The 19,466-nt window shown below is 37.0% G+C and overlaps 1 protein-coding gene across 11 annotated transcripts in view; it reads left to right on the forward strand.

Moving 5' to 3' along the window:
- The first annotated feature begins 3,033 nt into the window (after nt 1–3,033).
- The window catches only part of LOC129731661 (uncharacterized), a 176,726-nt gene continuing 160,293 nt past the window's right edge, over nt 3,034–19,466 (forward strand). For 4 of the 11 annotated variants that reach the window (XM_055691836.1, XM_055691825.1, XM_055691826.1 and 1 more), the window contains exon 1: nt 3,039–4,491. The gene's annotated coding sequence lies outside the window, so the exon portion shown is untranslated. Of the gene's footprint in view, nt 4,492–19,466 lie in introns of all 11 variants that reach the window. The other 7 variants (XM_055691828.1, XM_055691829.1, XM_055691831.1 and 4 more) reach the window with 7 other exon arrangements.

Below are 19,466 nucleotides of genomic sequence, written 5' to 3' on the forward strand. Positions count from 1 at the left end.
GTTTTGTTAGATTTTATATCCAGATAACGTTGAAACTATGCGAAAACAATTTCAATATTCAAGCGAAAGAAACAACTCTTTTTGAAAGATTGAATATTATTTTTTGTCATTATTTTATAATCAATTAAAACTGTCACTGATAAAAGAGCTGATCAAACGAATCGCACGTTTCTAGCAAAGCAACGGTTTAAATTAGCAAGCGACACATACAATTTTTACAATCAATTCCTGTACTCTCGTTACATTGAGTGAACTCAAAAAAGTTTACGTCGACATCCAAAAAAGTTCTGTTCTTTTGTTCGTTCTAAACGAAAGGAAAATGGATTACCAGCTTCCATGTTGCTCGGTGATTTGTCTGCTAGTACAGCTTCTTCTAAATGCGAATTATTTGCTGAGCATTTTAAAGCCGCTTTTTCGTCTTCAGTTGCTATGTCAGATCAGATTGACGCTGCAATACGCGACACTACGCAGGAGAGTTTCGATTGTGGAGTTTTTCAAGTGACAGAAGCGCACGTTTTGAGTGCAATTCGAAGGCTGAAACATTCCACTTGTCCTGGGCCAGACGGGATCCCGCCATCATTGTTGAAAAACTGCTCGAACGAACTGGTGTCGCCTCTTATAAAGATGTTTAATCTTTCTCTGCAGCAAGGATTGTTTCCTACTAGTTGGAAAAATTCATTGCTCACACCGATACACAAAAAGGGGACAAGTACAACATAGCTAATTACCGAGAAATTACATCATTATGTGCATGTTCCAAAGTTTTCGAAATAGTCGTCAGAACAGTGCGAACAATTTGGAAGGTGAAATGTTTTTAGTTCAGTGTCTCATGCTGTGTATGATAAGTGTACCTTGTCTCAGCTGGACACAATCCCTGTCGTGTGTGTAGATTTTAATTTAGTTTAATCACCATGCCGTATCTCTATATAGCTAATCTAGTTTGGATTTTTTGATTTAACATTTGATTTATCAGTAATTGATTGTATGTTTCGTTATTATTTTTATTATTTTTTAGTTGTTTTTTAACCCATTGAATTTTTTAATACTATTTTAAGACTACCTAGAGCGTTGCGTCTGGCTATGATAATAGTAAAAAATCACAAGCATTACACATCACTGTTTTGAAACCAAAAAAACCATAACAACTCCAACATATGGTTTACAAAATTGCATCGAATCATTTTTTATCAATAAAAAATTGATTATTTAACTTTTTAACGAGGATATTTCAAAACATTACAAATTGGATCAAGTTGTTGTGTAGAAGAAAACCGGCTATTCCCAGGCGCGAAAAAGCATGTTTTTTTTAAACACTTGCTTTGCAATCCATTAAGCAATCTATGCGGTTTTACCGCCGCAACTGTTCCAGCGATTTTTGCCAAGTCCACCGAGATCACAATCGCGAACGCGAAGCCAATATTTTCCGCCGCCAGTGAAAACTACACGTACCTTCCCACTTGTCTGGCGCGATGCAACAAAAAAAAAACACCTTCGTTAGATCGCCATAAATTCAATCCCGAAAAGAAAGATACCGCACTGGAACTTTGGCGCCATAAATTTAACGACCGTTTATGCAGATAACGTTCGGCCCTCCCTTCTGTCTGCTTCTTCGCGGGACCGCTGCTCTGCCGTCGCATCGATTGCCGGATAAATAATGCACACTTGAAAATTTAAACGCTAGCCTTAATGACAGGCACTCAGTAACCAGTCCGAAACCGATGGGGCATACTGCCAGGAGCAGAAAGGAAAACGTCTGTTCAGCATGCAAATCACCGCACCGCTCCGCGGATAAATGAAAAAACTTCAGAGCTCGGTTACCAACCTTCGAAAACGGGAGCAAGGATAATTTGACCCTTTTTATTGAATCAATGCCCCTCGTGGGTTGGTTTGCATTTTCTTCTTTTTCGCTTTTTTTCCTTTTCAGTGGAATAAGGTCATCTCGCTGCGAAAATGTCTGAAGGTTTGGTAGATTCCGTGAGTTTTCGTGGGCTTTTCTCATTTCAGCTAAACGTGAATAACACGTAAATTAGGATGAAACAAGCACCCGGAATCGGCTTATAATCTGTTTTGTCTCGAAGACGATTTAGTTTATGAATTAGAGCCTAATGATAATTCAGCAGATAAATTTATGTTAATCAGGATCTTTATTGTCTTTGATAACACCAAAACGAAGGTTTGAAATGGAGAGAATTTTGAACTGTAACTACATTTCGCTGCTTCGAATTCCCACGTGAAGAAATCTAATTTTCATAACAGCATCTTTTTGTAAGGAAAGAGAATATGAAGAGCTGTCATATTGAATATAAACCCAGCATTTTAAAGATCTGGTTCAAACAAAACTTTATGTGTCACATAAGCTGTATTTAATTTTGTACCATTCTCGTGGAGATTACAAAATTTCGTCGAGCTTCTAAGAGATGTTATTATTATTATAGCATTTCCATTCCCTTGCCGTCTTTTGAGTCTTCTTTCTAGAACGAGTCAATATCGGTGAAATACAGAACTCAAATGTATTCATAATAAACTGTTGAAAAAATGTGTTCGACTCTAAGCAATTTGGAGCACAACAAGGCCTAGAATCAGAACAGCTTATTATGGCGAAAACTACAGCCGTTGACAATATTCTAATGATTAACTCTACTCGAAAGCAATCCTTTCAATGTTTCTTGTTGAATGGGCGTTATCCCGATGTCTGTAGCAGAAGTCTCGAGGGGTGTGGAAATCCAACTGCCCTAACCGAACACAGTTCACTCGCTTCGTGATTGCGAACAAAAACAATAAACACAGTGTTCATCCGTAGACAACCACTCTCCCACATGGGTTCTCCTATACCCACTCGCTGGAGATTGAGAGTTATATAGCATCGGTGAGAAAAAGAGAACGGGATGCTGTTTCATCACATCTGTTGGGCTCCTGATGACGATGATGGCGATGCTGGCCGATACAACATGCTGTCACTTTTATCGGCTGAAGCTGGCAGGTTCTCGCGGCATTCTTCCGTGACGGACCATTGTCCTAGGCTCAGTCTGGCTCCAGACATCACCGTGGATGGTGGAGCTTTTTAACCGCGCCCTCGAAGTGACTAAGGTTGTGTTCGGTGGAAAGCTAGACTTTGCCTCTGTGGATGAATGCTTTGGCGCTAGAAGTGTGGAAAGTGTGCTCTCGGTATGGAACTGTAAACAAAATTTCTGGGGAAAGTTAGCCGGGAAACCGGACGTTGTTTGATGCTCTGGTATTTCGGCATTGACAGCTATCAGAGTCGCTTGTTTCGACTTGCTTAAAGAGCTGTTCTTCGAGTGGTGAGACGGAAGTTGAATTCAACGGTTACGTTTTCTGCTTTTACGCCTAAGGCTACAAAATGCCTGATCTTATTTAATGAAATTGTAACTTTACAGTAGCGAAAATCGAGTGTGGCATAAATCAAAATAAATTTGAATATGTCAGCGAATATCTAGAAGGTGTTATTATATACAGTCTCTAATAATGCAGACGGATGGCATAATTTCTATACACTAGCACTGAATATTTGCTTTCATATAAATTCGACTCATGAAGAAAGAGAGAGATATTTAAATACACAAGCGTTCGTTGTTAGAGTTATGAAGTGATAAAAATCGTCCTGATGTGAAATGAAGTATGCCGCTTTATAATAGTTTCAGGCAAATATCTGCATGACAGCCATAACTTGGCATGATTATAGTGCATACAGAAACGCCCGGAACGTATCTTCTCGTGACTTTACCACCGAACGGCATTTATTAAAAGGGACTATACTCCGTGTGAGCAATGGAATTCACGCCTCGTCGATGCTAAGTGTTGAAACTAAAAGCTTGTCAAGAGGCACCGCATTATTGTCTTCAGTGTGAGTGAAGTGGCAATAAGAGTGGGAGTATGGAATCAAAAAGAAAAGCAAAAGTATAATTACGAAGTGAAACTGAATACTTGAAAAAAAGAATACTCTCAGCTGAATTCGTGCACCGACCTGTGAAAGTTAATGGAACCGGGCCGTTTACAAACAATAGTTCATAAGCTACAAACGAACGGAAAATAAAGGAACAATCCACATAAAACGGTTACTTCCGTTCGAGTCAGTACACTTTTCGCGGTTACTTATTTGTCCCCAGCAAACCATAATCCGTAAGTGGGCTGTATGTGTTGTTACGTTTCGGTTCTAGCCTCTCGAGGGGAGTGGATTCATTGCAATCGACCGAAGCCGCTTGTGTATGGTTCGTTGTTGTCCTCTTCGTCTTTCTGCCAGCGACCGTGACCCAGACCATCAACAAGGATTACGCGCGGTAATGCAGTGGACCGTGTCTTTCGAGATTTTATGAGCACATTTTCGGATTTCTAAACGAAAGACGCATAAGAGCCGCACTAAAACACCACAACGACAGCGAAAGCAGAGCTTTCTGTGTCATCTATCCGCAGTCGTACCGAGAAGACTGCGGTACTGTGGCTGCAACACGATAGCATTCCTGGGAAAAGGATCGAGTAAGTAAATATCACTGTTAATGGGGTGGGCAAATGAAATTAGTATAACTGCATATACGGATTCCATTTGAACTTCGTCATTCTGAAAGAGGAAAGAAAGGATAAGATGTAATTGTTTGATATGGATCTTGATTTGATCTTTACACCACTGTCTCGATTGTGTCGTTACAATGAACCAATTAGCACAGCCGAGTTCAATGGCTTAGAAAGATAGCGAAGTTATGCTATAACTTTTATCATATGACTAGCATAATCAGGTAATTATTTAGTTGAGTGTTGGTAATACTATAGGAAGTATTGTTACGATAAAAATTTGTTTTTTTCTAATTTTTTTTTACTTTTTTAAGGGGGGATTTGTTAGTACTTAAGCTATTTATGATTAATATTAATAAATAATGAGTATGTGTGTTCAATCACAAATGGTGACTTCTCAACACTGTTAGAAATTTGTAATTTCAATTGTTAAGATTTGTTTGCTTTCGCAATTAGGACTTATCATTCATAGGGATTTTAACCTACTTGTCAAAAAAGAGGAAGTAAACTTACAACTAACTTAATAGCTAACTTATTGGCTACAAAGAGAGCTTATCGTAGCTATTGAGGATTGCAACGATTTTTGTCGAAAATTCTCAATAATTTTATTTGACATAGCTTCTAATGGTTCAACACCAGTAAGTCTATGTAATTCGAGTGTACCAAACCAAGGTGGACGCTTCAAAATCATTTTCAGAATTTTATTCTGAATCCTTTGAAGCGTTTTTTCCTTGTTGAACTGCAACTTGACGAGATCGGTACAGCATTGCTGGTCTAAAAATTTGTTTGTAAATCAAAGTTTGCACATTATTTACTGTTAAAAAATTAAACAGCTCATTCTCATTGGCCTTCAATGGGTGAGCATTGCAATTTAAAATTTTGATTGTTTTATTTGAAATCATTGTTAAATTTTAAATTAGAAACAATTTTAAGTGTAAAATTTGTTCCAATTTGAATGGCTTCAAACATGGAATTTGCCTGCAACATGGCGTTCATAAGATCGAAAATTACCTACATTAGGTGAAATAATGTTCGAACTACCTGTTACCTGTGCATACGTTAACAGGTATGCAAAGGAGTAGAAAAAATGAGCGGTACAGCGCTACAGCTTGGAGAATTTTGTTTTGAAGTTTGTTTTAATTGGGAAATTGAATTTTGTTAACATTGCCTTGCCTTAACAATTGCCAAACGGACTGGGCATTGATAAAAATTCAAGTTGTTAACCTCACTGCGGTTAAAATGAATTAAATAGTTCTCTGACTGTTTTCACCTCGTGATTTTTGTTTCATTAGAATTACTTGGGTAGAGGCTATGCCAAGTAATTCTGTCAAAGTAATAATGATTTCATCAACGGTTTGATCGTTGGTGAGACCTTTCAAGACAACCTTGAACGGCTTGGCGCTCTTAGTGTCATATGAGCAAAATCATTTCAAATCGCCCGGAAATACGCGAAAATTTAATCGACCATTTTTTATTTGAATGAAACTTTGCACACGTATTTGGCTTAACAAACTGAGCATTTTTCACAGGTGGAGAGATTTTTTACACCCATGAGTTACATTCTAAAAGGGTGTATGCCTTTTGGCATAGGTTTTATTCGAAGCATTGTAGCCCAGAAATCGTTGGTTGTATACAAAAACTGTCTGAGAATGAGTTGTAGCGAATCGAAAATACATCATAAAAAAAATATCCACTGTACAAAAAAAAATTTTTTGACCAAAAATAATAAAAAATAAACACTAAATTTCAATTTAAAAAAAAAAGTTGAATTTTTTTTATTTTTTTTTTCAAAGAAACTTGACGTTAATACGCAACTTTAAAAAATCAAGCATTTCAATGAACGTATGGTTTTTGCTGGAGAACCATGGACAAATTAAGAAAAACGTGTATTTTCCGAAATATTAATGATTTTTCTAGCTTAAATTTAAAATAACTCGAAAACCGATGCCTTTAGAATGTTTACTACCACGAGCTTTTTGATTCAAAATGGCTTTCTGCATCTATTAAAATCATCAGAATACAAATATTTTGGAAAAGGTTTAAATTAGAATTTTTATAAAAAAATTAATCTACCATAAAAAAATTAGTTTTCATTTCTCTATCCTGGACTTTTTTCAAAAAGTTGCGCATTAACGTCAAGTTTCTTTAAAAAAAATAAAGAAAAAAATCAACTTTTTTTTTTAAATTGAAATTTAATGTTTATTTTAAATTTTTTTTGTACAGTGTATAATTTTTTTATAGTGTATTTTTAATTCCCTACAACGCGTTCTCAGACAGTTTTTCTATACAACCAACGGTTTCTGGGCTACAATGCTTCGAATAAAGCCTATGCCAAAAGGCATACGCCCTTTTAGAATGTAACTCATGAGTGTAAAAAATTTCTCCATCTGTGAAAAATGCTCAGTTTGCTAAGCCAAATACGTGTGCAAAGTTTCATTCAAATCATTTTTGATTCGACCATAGGTCATTTGGCGCGATCTGGCTCATATATGTAAAAAATTTGTACATCTTGTCAGTTAAATACTGAACAAGACGATCACGACCCTTTATTGAGTCGGCTAATAAGCGGCATTCGCCTCTACGGCCAATTTGATAGGCAACTTTAACGTCAGAAACAACGTTGATAGTTCCTTTTTGAAAATATTAAATTCAGAAGAAATAGTTACCACAATAGGTGGAGCTTTCTCCTTTTTGAAATAATTGACATTTTGTAAGTATCATTACTAATAACTTCCATTTCACCGGCTTTTTGCAAAATATCAAAAGGGTTTTCGCTGCAGACACTCGAATTGTCCGAGAGAGAATACTGTCTCTTTCTCCTCGTAGTGATGCGCGGTTTCTTTTTTCGCCCTGTCATTTCATACAGAATACAGAAAATACAGATACAGAAAAAGTTAAAACAAATGTTAAATTCAAAAGTAGGTAGTCTTGATAAAGACTGATGTGAAATATCTTTCAGGTAGTCTTTGAAAGACGCACTACCCAACCAAAAACTTTGAAGCTATAGGCAGTCAAAGACCGGTCCACATGCAACCGAAAACACGTCTGATCTGTAGGACAGTTCAAGACACACTGTTTTAAAATGTGTAAATGTGAAAATACAAGTTATACTATCTATTGCCTATACGAGCATGTTTTCCTTCAAGACATCAGTTCTATTAATACAGGGTGCGCAATTAATCCGAGTACACTTTAAAAGTATGTTGAAAAAAAACGAAAATACAAGATATTTTTTTCTGAGTCAATTTTAATTGAGACAATGTTTATTAAGAACCTCTACGGCATATTAGCTAGGAGCACCCCCTTTAGTGCTGTATGACGAACTTAACCCACTCCCGGCGGGTGACGCCGTTGTCTTTGATTCCTCACGATACTCAGCAGCCGCACAAATACGTCGTAATTACAGACCACACTGCAAATAGAAATTCGAAAACAAATGTTCAATGTTACATATTGAATATGTAACTACATACCGGGAACATTTCCTCGATCGGTTTTCCCGACATCTCTTCAAATCTTTTTTCCTGCACTCCTGAGGTTCTTCTGAGAGGCATCCAATCGGTGAAATGGTCGCATCAATTATGTCTGCACCGTGAATTAAAATTCGGTACACTGAGGACGGCATGTAATACCATCCGTAATGTTTCACATACTATTTGGCCGTCTCATGGCAGTACTCTTTGAATGGAGGTACATTAACAGATTGGCCACATGTCAAAATACTCAAAATAACTGCAAACCTTTCAATGAGCTGTACCTTACGTCCAGTTATCTTGGCAGTCAGCTTTGGATCCTTGAAAACCCTTCTCGCGTTATTGCCGTCAGTAGTATTTCCTGAGCCGCGCTTGGGAATGTCAATGAATAATCCCTGGGTCTATTACCGATTGATGTTTTGGATACATTCATGTTTATTTAATATCTAAGTAACTGCATGAGTTTTGCATTGAATTTATATCTAAACTGTCTAATACATCTTAAGTTAGGTAAGCTGCCAATAAACCCTATTACGAATCATTGTTCTGGTATGCTGGCAACAGTGGTATAGGAATCGTAGATCTCAACGCTCCAAAATTGTATTGAATGTATGTGGGTTAACTGTATAGAAGAAAAATCTGAAAACTTGGGCAGCCATTATTGTAATTTCGATAGTCGCCACGTAAGCTCGTGTTACTAAAAGTTTGGAAACCTCGTGTTCGTCTTTTCGTCGTCATGTGTCCAATCTGTGAGCTCAAAAGTGCGTCCTCTCACCGATTCGTTGCTCTTACGCTTGGTTATGAGAAAACTTTTCTAAAGACTTTATGCACTTGGCCAGGGACACCATAATTCACAGAAATGGGTAAAAAGCTCTGGAGCAGTTTAACGAAAAATGTCTCAGTTTTAATAATTTTTTAAATTGTCATTTTTGATTTGGTTGAAACTTACTTACTTTTTTGAAGTAGAATTCTTCTCTCAGGAAGTTCGGCTACATAGGGATGTAAAATGAAAATCTAAAACCGAAAAAAGTTAAATATATGTTCAATTTCAAATGCTAATAAATCGGTTAGTATTCGATGGATTTCCTTCGTTCTTGCAGCAATAAATTGGAAAATCTTCTAAGATTCTTCCCAAATGCAGATAATAGTAATTTTATTATTCAAACTATTGTACTATTGAAAATAGTCAAGCCTTGTTAAAACGAAAAATTCGGCCTTTGATTGGTCGTTATATAATTGCTTCCCATGCACGATAGACAGAATCATAGACCTTGCCATTTGAAATGTGCAATTTGGCCTATATAAGAGCCTGTTTCACTCGAAGCTGCTCATTATAATTCTAGAATGCAACAGGAGCAATCCTCCCTAAGCAGCAGCAGTGGATACAGCAGCAGTAGCAGTGCAGTGGATAACGGCCACAGCTGTAGTATGGCAACGGATAGCGGAGCGCGTCTCAGCATCGATAGCAGGACCAGGTGATGCAGGGCAGCGGATACTAATGGCAACGGAAGCGTTCACTACTGTGGCAACGGGGATAGCGCAGCGGTTGACGTTGGTCTCAGCATCTATATAAGCAGGGCCAGCTGATGCAGTGTGGCATTTGAGTGAAATGCTGTCTCCGAGCGGTAGCATGCACACAAGCAAATGCATCCAATGAAAAGAACGTTCTGGAAAACTTTTCAGTGTTTATTTCCCCCATGAAATACTTTATTCGCACTGCCAGTGATAACGCAAAGATTTGATCGGCATCTTATCAAACATTGAATTAAACAACAAATTATCCTTTTCAGGATGAAATAAAGACCTAATTGAAGAGTTAATATTTTCTCTTAAATCAATTTACACTTTCAAGAAATTTGGAACAGATATATACTTGGCTTCATCTCCGTGTCTCGGAACGTACTGAATTATCTTTTCCTTCAGTCATGAGCACAATATTTGACTGATCTGATTAGTCGTTAATATGATCGCTTCCCAAGCACGGTCGACAGAATCATAGACCTTGCCATTTAAAATTTGCTATTTGTCTGTATAAGAGTGAGGATGGGAATTATCGACTGAAATGGCTATCGATAGTTATCGATGATTTCCTACTACTATCGATAGCTTTTTCATCCCTATATAAGAGCCTGTTTCAGTCGAAGCCGCTTATAATAGTTCTAGACAGCGACAACAGCAGTGGATACCAGGCGGATAGCGGCCACAGCTGTGGCATAGCAATGGATAGTGCACTAGTTGCAGCGGATCTCAGCATCGATAGCAGCTGGGCCAGCTGATGCAGGGACAGCGGATACCAGTAGCAGTGTAGAGCGGCCAAAACATTGGCATGGCTACGGATAGCGTAGCAGTTGCTGCGGGTTTAGCATCGATAGCAGCTGATGCAGTGAGGCACTTTAGTGAAATGCAGCCTCTGTGCGATAGCGGGCACTACTAAATGCATTCAATGAAAAGTTGACTAATGTTGACAACACATGAGCCGTCTAGTTTTGAGTGTTGAATCAGCTTCCACTGTTTATTTTATCACAAGGAATACTTTATACTCACTGTCAGTGATAACGCCAAGATGTGATCGGTATCTTATCCGATATTGAACAAAACAGCAAATTAAAAAATGACTGACACGCAAGCAGCCGGGTTTTCTTTCTTGTAGAAGTTTTCTACTTCATCCTTGCGGTCGTGGCTTTGCACACAACCCTCCTGTGATTTTTTTCTTGATTTCTCCATAATCAGACCGGTTTCATTGTCAAGGTAATCTTTTGTAGTTTTTATAAAAAAAATTGATTTTTCAAAAATGAGCTTTTTTAGATAAATAATTTTTATTTTTATTTTAACTTTTCCTGACAGAAAAAGTATTTTTTTAGAATGTATTTTTTCGGAAAAAAATAAATTGTTATCTACAACTTTGCCGAAGACGTCATACCGATCAAACCAACCTTTATGGCTCTAGAAATATTTGAAATCTTCAATACCTTCCCAAAATAGCATTTTTCAATAGCTTCTCAAAAATGAGTCGTGTCCCAAAAATTTAAACTAAATGCACTAAACTAAAAGTATTAAATGGCATCTTTTGCCTACCATAACTAACACGCTGAGAATCCTGAGTAAGAATTCCCAGGATACCTATAACTCGGTGACGGAATCGTGAGAGGAATCGGTCCTGCGATACCGTCAGAATCTGTACGAATCGCATTTGGAAAACCTTCTAATTGATTCCTCAAGAGTCCAAATGAATCGTGCGCGGAATCATTTCTGCGATACGGACAGAATCTGTGTGAATCGCATATGGAATCTAAATGTAGGAATCCTTAGGTTTTTTTTGGACAGAATCGTGAGATGTATCGTTTTTGCGATACGGACAGAAATTTTTTTTGAATGAACGCGTATTTTTTAACGCAGATTTTTGGATTACGAATTGCGGTTTTCTAACTTGGATTTTAGAATTACACAGTTTGATTTTACGCGCATTTTTGAATTACGGCGCTTTTTACGCGGAATTTCAAATTAACGAGTTTTTACGTGGATTTTTATGAGGTACGTTTTCCCCACGTAAAAACACCTAACTGTATAATATAACACTTAGAAATACGTATCGTAATGTGTCTATCTCTTTGCCAGATGAAGTTAAAGAATGTAACCAACATCATAACGAATATTAAACACAATGCAAAAGATAGAATGGTAACTTCCATTTTTAAATCAAATTGTGCTCCTGATTGAGGAAATACAGACCTCAACTTGATTATCTTTTCCTCAAAGTGTTCTACTTGCCAATTTCATCCTGTAACTTGTTAATTCTGTTCTGGAAGTATACAAAACCTTTGTTTGGAAGTAATATTGACCAAACTCTCGTGTAACTGATGATTAACGAGTGAAAAATTTTCATTAAAAATCCATTTCAGCCAAACTAGATTTCATCAATATTTTTATTTGGCTTTCTCTGATCCGAATCTGAAATGATATGATTTAGAAAAACTAAAAATCAAACATATACCTATTTATCAACGGCGTAAACTCAACACTGCGCCTGACCATGAACCTTGCGTCCATCTAGCATCAAGCCGAAATTGGTTCAACTTCTAAGAATGCGAATTGAACTTCTCTGAATAGGCGAACAGAATTACAAATTTCAACAACTGACATTAGCATGGACAGACTATTTAACCTGACTGACGTCTCGGTTAGAATACACTCGTATATCTGTTCGTAGCACCGGTAGGTTTTGCCTAGAATCCCTAGGATTCCTAACATTGGAATCGTGGGCGTCTGCGAGAAGGTATCCTCCAGGCAGCCCTGCCTATGGGACTAGAAGTCTTTAATGAGAATCGTGTAATGAGAATTCTTCGGATATGAAAACTCTTATTTTAACCGTTTTGAGCACGATGGGGTAGTCGTGCCCAAAAATTTAAATTCTTGTATCTTTTTCAATTTCCATCCGATGTCGATAGTTAGCATCAGAAGATTCAGTGATTTATCTACTTTCAAATTAGAGTCAGTTTTACATTCGCAGAAATCCGGTTTTCCCGAAACTGAGGAATTACATTATTATTTGGAAAGAATCTAATAACTATTGGTCCAAAGTTCAATTACTTTCACAGGTTATTTTTATGATTTGCTATGCCCTCAAAGTGTACCTTTCGGGTTCGATTTCACTGGGGCTTCTAGTGGTCATAAAAACAATTGAGTAAAACAAGGTCGAATCCCATCCAAAATTGATATTTTCGAAGCCTGGATGACATCCAGAGACTGTCTCCTAACATCAATTTTATTTTGAAGATGGCGACTTCCGGTTTTTGTAAAACAAATTAATGCCGAATACCACTTAATATGGGTACTTCCGAAATCAAAATGATGCCTAGAAATATCTAGAAAACGACCTTGAAAACACTTCGAAAGGCTTGAAATAACAAAAACAATTCTTAATTCTGGTTGTAAAAAGCTAACAATGGAAATGATGTTTCAAAACCTGATCGAAATTCAGCCAAAACGGGTTCAAAAACGCTTCTTAGGTACAGAGAGAAAAAGAGAAGAACATAAAAATTCGTCTGAATACATGTAAAAAATCGTCTGAAAAAACTACAGACCCTGATTTCATTCACCCTCGTTTGAAAGTAAATCATTTTCTTAATCTTTCGGCGTTAAAACTATCAAAATCGGATGGAAATTGCAAAAGATACAAGAATTCAAATTTTTGAGTCCCGGTTACCTCATCGTGCTCAAAACGGTTAAAGTGAGAGTTTTCGTATCCAAAGAATTCTCATTACACGATTCTCATTCAAGAATCTTAGTCCCATAGACAAGGCATTTCTGAGGATTCTTTTATCAGGATTCGTTTACACGGACGCCCACGATTCCAATGTGAGGAATCCTAAGGAATCTATGCGAAACCTGTGTGTTCGTGCGGTTGACGTCCCGGGTAGAATTTATTCATATATATCCGGTCGAACACATACGATTCGCATGGATTCCCTAGGATTCCTCACATCGGAATCGTGGGCGTCTTCTTTATGGTATCCTGGAAAAAGAATCCTCAGGAATCCCTTGTATATGGGATTAGGACTTGTGAATAAGAATCGTGTTATGAGAAGTCTTTGGATTCAAATGTCACAGAATAAATCAAATGAAAGCTCTTGAATTGCACTACAAAACGTATTATTTTGTTTAAGTCCTAGATCTGTTGGCAAGAGAAAAACTGCTGTGAAAATTACCTTCTTTTTTAGAAAAATGCAATCATGTATTCTCGATAGCAACTTCCAATAACCCTTATTTTGTTCGCTTTATAGAGTAGAATAAATATGCCAATATTCATGAAAATCGATTCGGTTTACACAAAGTTATAACGATTTTACGTTTTTAGCAGTTTTCGGACATCAAGTTCTGACGTACTTTTTCACCCCACTTACCCCTTTTCAAAAAATCTTACATTATGCAAAACATTGTTCTATTATAAAGATAAACAAACCCTGGAATATTCAGTCCAATCGGAGAACCTCAAAACAAGATCTGGTTGCGGTCTTCGCGAACTGGCTCTTGAATCAAAAAGAAATACGAATTGCAATGTCTAAAAAAAAAACATAGTATAAAGAGTACAACAGAGTATGGGAAATCTCCTTGAACATGTAAATACGCAATAGAATATATGAGCCATGGACATAATGAAACATACCGGATATAGTATATCTTTGTCGTTTTCTCGTAGAAGTTATATGATTTTTCTTCGATAAAGTTCAATATCAATGCTACTTATTGCCTGCTTGTTCGGCACAGATATCTTCGAAATAATTACTACACTTTTCTCATCCCAAACCGCTACATCTTCTGGTCTAGATGCTCCATTCCGAGACATGACTTCCTGCTGATAAGACATAGACATCCCAGCTAACTGGTATTATTGGTAGTCTAAAAATAACTTGTTCTTTAAAGTATTTCGGAGGCTTTTTGTTTGGCTGAAAATTCTTCTTTTACGAGGCTTGTTCACCACCTTAAAGCGAAATACTGACTGGAACAGTTTAGAGTAGCATGGATAACATTTCTCCAAATATAAATTAGACTTTTACTTTGTAAGGAAAGCCGGTTTATCAGTCACAGATAACAGCTGAATTTATTACCTCTAAAACTGTTACATAATGGCAGCTCTGGAAAAAGGTCTTCAGATATAGCTCCGATGAGATTTTTGTAAACAGACCCCTTTTCCAAGCTTGCGACGAATAAAAAAACTTTTCAGATATAGTGGAATGTTGCTGTAGACCAATTCGAAAAGATTAACAGTAACATAAAATAGGTCGCGTTATATATCTATCTAAATTATTCGTTCATAGGCAGAAGAGCGCTGCAAAATCATAAATCATGAACTAGCCTGAAGCAAGGGTCATAATTAAACAAAGAAAACCTACATCTTTCATTGTAAGCAAATAAATATTTTTCACAGAGACATATTTTGAGTAAGCATTACGGTACCACTGGCTGAGGCACGTAACGACGTAAATTTATTAATTACTTTTGAAATGCGTAACCTTCCCGTAATTTTAATCACTTTATCGAATTGATGCAGCTTCTCACTCATTACCTGGAAATTTTAATTATTCGTTTGTCTATCACAACTCACTGGGAAAATGAATTGCGAAAGCATTTTTTGATGCGTGAACCGTAGCCCTGCGCTTTGGTAGTAGGGTATTCCAGTGTTGAATGAGAACAATGGATATCGCGTTCGTTGGAAATAAACAGGTGGTTTATTGGGGTTTTCATTTAATAAAAAAATTGAAATAAATTTTAGAACAATTTACTAAATGTTATATGATACATTCGATCAATTCTTCATTAATTTATACTATTATTGGGCCTACACATCCATGGGCAACCCTGCGCCCCCATCAGTTGACTTTTTATGTGAACGCCTGTTCTTTCGTATCTGTTTCTGATCAAACTTGCAAGTATTATGCTCTAAGGTTTCCATATTGAAGCTTCGTTTGAATATACCAACTAGAAAACCCAATCAGATGTTTTTTAATCATATGCAAAAATACAGATATTTCCTATTTTTTGCAACGTGCCTCGCATTCCAAAAAGCTTAAGCGTATTCCCCGTTCTCAACCAAAAGCAATTACTGCTGGTGCCAAATAGAGTACCTTTTACCCAAATATGCCACTCCCGATTGGCATTCAAATCATTTGCTCCTCAGACAAGTTTGGCACACGATCCGCATAGGCTTCAATCACCGGAAAGGAAAGCGTAACTTCCTGCTTACGTGGATCGGCATCTGTTTCGCAATCGTGTTACGTATCGGTGGCACGACTCTGACGAATGAATATTTTATCGAACAAGCAGTTTTCGAAGCTGCATGCTTTGCCAAGTGATTACTGGTTTGGCAGCTCATCATCAAGTTCGATTCACCAGTCGAGCTAAATATTCGACAAATAGATACACTAGCTTAGAACCACTAGAATATAATTTTGAACTAGTTTGATCACTCGTAGCACGTACGCAGTTCCGATTCAGTTTTAAACCCCAGCAACATTTGCCGTTTGTAAAGTTTCTCTACCATACCGGGGAAAAAAATCAAACTGTAACAAAATGGCCCATGAGCAACATTATTTGCAACACTCGATTCGCCACCCCGTCAGGAAAAAACTTTACGCTGCGTGCATGCAGTGTAAACACATTTTTTCACGATTCCATTTCTGTACATTCCTAGTGAACCGCCCTCACAGCGATTTCGCACCGGGATAAAAAAAAGCACGAACCAGATTCCGCTCCGGCAGAGAAGAACGTGTACACAAATTATGCAGTGGTAAGGCAAAGCTAAGCTTTCGCTCCAGAGATGTGAAATTATGCGGCTACGAACAGGCCAAAGTTACGAAACACGTGTTCACTGTCACGCCGGAGGGAATTTCCGTGCGCTTGAACTCGGCGCAGGAACTGTGTAACGCCTTTGGGTTCTGTAGGGAGAAATACCTGTAGAAAGAAACAGGTGTTTAACCTGTGCAGTAGCATGTAGTGCGCTGCTAACTAGCAGCTGTCATTTTCATTCGCTCTGGTACAAAAATTGAATGTATGCAGTGAAAAGGGGAGGCAAATGAAGAAGGCTTAAAATGGGTGTACCTCTTTTTTTAATTGCACGATGTAGATAGTTGATTTGCACAGCTGTTTGTAGGTGTTTTGTTTCGAACGGCATAGAAATTTCATGCACAAAACCGTTCTCGTAGATCCTCGTCGAACAGTTGTTAGATTATCACAAAAGAATCCATAAGAATGATAACAAATTTTCAAGGAAAAGTTATTTTCAACTTGTTGAATTCTGTGATTTTTGGTTTCAAATTGTAAATCCACTCTGAGTCAATCCTGTATAGAAGAAATTCATGCAGCTACACGATGTCTTATATGTTTTGTCTTGGAATCTCTAAGGCAAAGTACACATTTTGGTATTTCAGAAACGATAAGTTAAGTATACCTAATCCAGGGCTTATTGCTAAAAGCCTCTTACAAATATACGTTCCTCCATGCTGCGTTGAAAATAATACCACTCAGCGTAACACACAAGATCGCAAATACTGCGATGAATTTGTGAACAAACATTTATGCTCGAATGTACACAAGAGTATATTTAGAGCAAACAAAAATTTAATTCAACTCTTCTTAACTGAACCGTGTTATTCTTTCGTCGAGCTTAATTACAGCTTTCAAAAACAACAATTTCTGCCATTGTCTTGAAGTCTCCGGCACAGGTATGCCCTCATGTCTACTCCACAATGTAGGTGTTCTCTCTCTCTCTCTCTGCTTCTCGGTATTCTCGCTTACCTCTAAAGAAAAACACCTTGTTACATCAGCAACATATTTTCACATTTCCTTTCTGCAGAACATATGAAGTTATATTTTGATTCGCTAATGTCAAGGCTGCGATTGCTCCGTAAATTTCACTGTACAATGAAAAATCATGTGGGTGTAATTCAGTTGCAGTCGACTCGATCTGTTGTTGTCAGATTTGTAGCCCGTCAATATTGATTGTGAATGTACATTGAATCGATAGCTTACCTATCAAAATTGCACCTAATTTTACTGTTGCTCTCCCTTCTTGCCTGAGAATAAACCTATGTGTTAGCATTGAGTTCCGATTATGCGCTATCTTTCAGGCGGTATAATTGAGTTAACGTTGTCGACGAAAAGCCTTTTCACCTCGCAGTCGATGATGATTCCGAGAATCCCAGCCAGCAGGAGAATACGGAAAAATTTGATCACGACATATGGAAAGGACCCAACAACAACAACAAAAATAATGAAGCATAATATGATTATAGCGCCAGTGGGAAATTTTCGACATGAAATCACTGGGAAATTGATTCTGCTTTCCCGGCAGAAGAATTTCGTAGCACAGCCAAGATAATCTTGTTTGCATTTTTTCGCTGGTTTGATTTTCATTATACGAGTAACGAGGTAACTTCTGGGAAAATTGGAAAATATAACTCGCAGCATGCACGGCAGGAAGGGACGTAGTCCTTCAACAGAAACGAGCGATAATTCGCATTGCTGGCCGACGAAAAGCCGTTGAAAAAAATGTCTCTTATGGGGTTATTTAATGTTTTGCTTTCAGCAAATTGTGAAACGGCTACGGATGACAAACTTTAGAATAATCCCGCTTTTGTTCATCCTGAAGGACTAATCTTCAAAATTATTCCCTTGTGCTTGAAGTAAAATTTGCATTTGTATATAAAAATACTGAGTGCAATTTGAATTGGTAAAATAGAATAGAAAAAGCGGTCTGAATTTTATCTTGTATCGTATATTGTATGTAATTTAAATTGAATTTCATCTGAGGAATAAAAGAACCCCATTAAGTTATATATTAAACGTTCTCTTTGAAAAAATGTGTGTTTAGCTCAAATCTTTGAAATACATATAGTGCAATAATGTAACGAAATATAATCAATAAATGTTGAGGTGGTTTTTGCTATGGAAGATTCGAATTTTCAATTCAGTACTAAATCATTTTTTCGTACACGCAAAATTTTTGCTAGTTACTTTAAAAGCAAGAACGAAGAATCCTTCTTTTATTAACAAATTTGTTACTTTTAGTAACAAATTTGTTACACTCTTCTCCAGTAGAGTAAACATACATACTCTCATATATTTTGCGTGGCCATTCCAACCACACCCACAATTATCACTTCGCTCTTGTAACAATTGGCTTTCAAAAGACACAAAAAATAATTAAATGTTGCTCAAAAGTAACCAAATCCTCTCTGTTTTTTTGGGTGTCTAACAATAACTATAAAATTAAAAATTCTAATCCTACCAGGCTCAAAAGATGAGAGAGAAATAAAACAACATAGTCACATTTAATAAAAAAGCAGCACAAAACAATATTCTTGGAGTATTTCTAACAAAACAAAGAAACAAAACATTGAATATAAAAAAAGGGTTTTGCAAACATAATGAAACGCGAATCAAGAACCGAAGAACGAGCAACAAAATCACGAAATTGAAAATTTTATATCAGAAACCAGAAACCATGAATCAGATATCAAATGTGAAACTAGAAATCAAATACCAGAAGCCAGATACAGGTCGGACTCGATTATCCGGAGACTCGATTATCCGGAGACTCGATTATCCGGAAACTCGATTATCCGGAATTTTAGACTCGATTATCCGGAACTTTATTTTTTTTTGTGTCCGTTTTCAATTTTTATTGCGAAATTTTGTCTTTACCATCCCTTCTGGCATATTTGTTACCATTTAAGCCCCTTCCGGCATGTTTGGTACATGTTCGAATTAAGTGAAAATAATCAATGTCCAATTTATTTTTTTTGCTTCTCAAGATTTTACCCCTTTTTGCCTCAGAAATAATTTCTGGTTACGCTTCTGCATCATACAAGTAAATAAAAAAAGAAATATTTATTTTATGTTCGTTAATCGCAAAATTTCAGTATTTTTTGTGTGATTCGATTATCCGGAAAACTCGATTATCCGGAACGAAAA

The sequence above is a fragment of the Wyeomyia smithii genome, chromosome 3 (genome assembly GCF_029784165.1).
Source record: "Wyeomyia smithii strain HCP4-BCI-WySm-NY-G18 chromosome 3, ASM2978416v1, whole genome shotgun sequence".
Lineage (NCBI taxonomy): Eukaryota > Metazoa > Arthropoda > Insecta > Diptera > Culicidae > Wyeomyia > Wyeomyia smithii.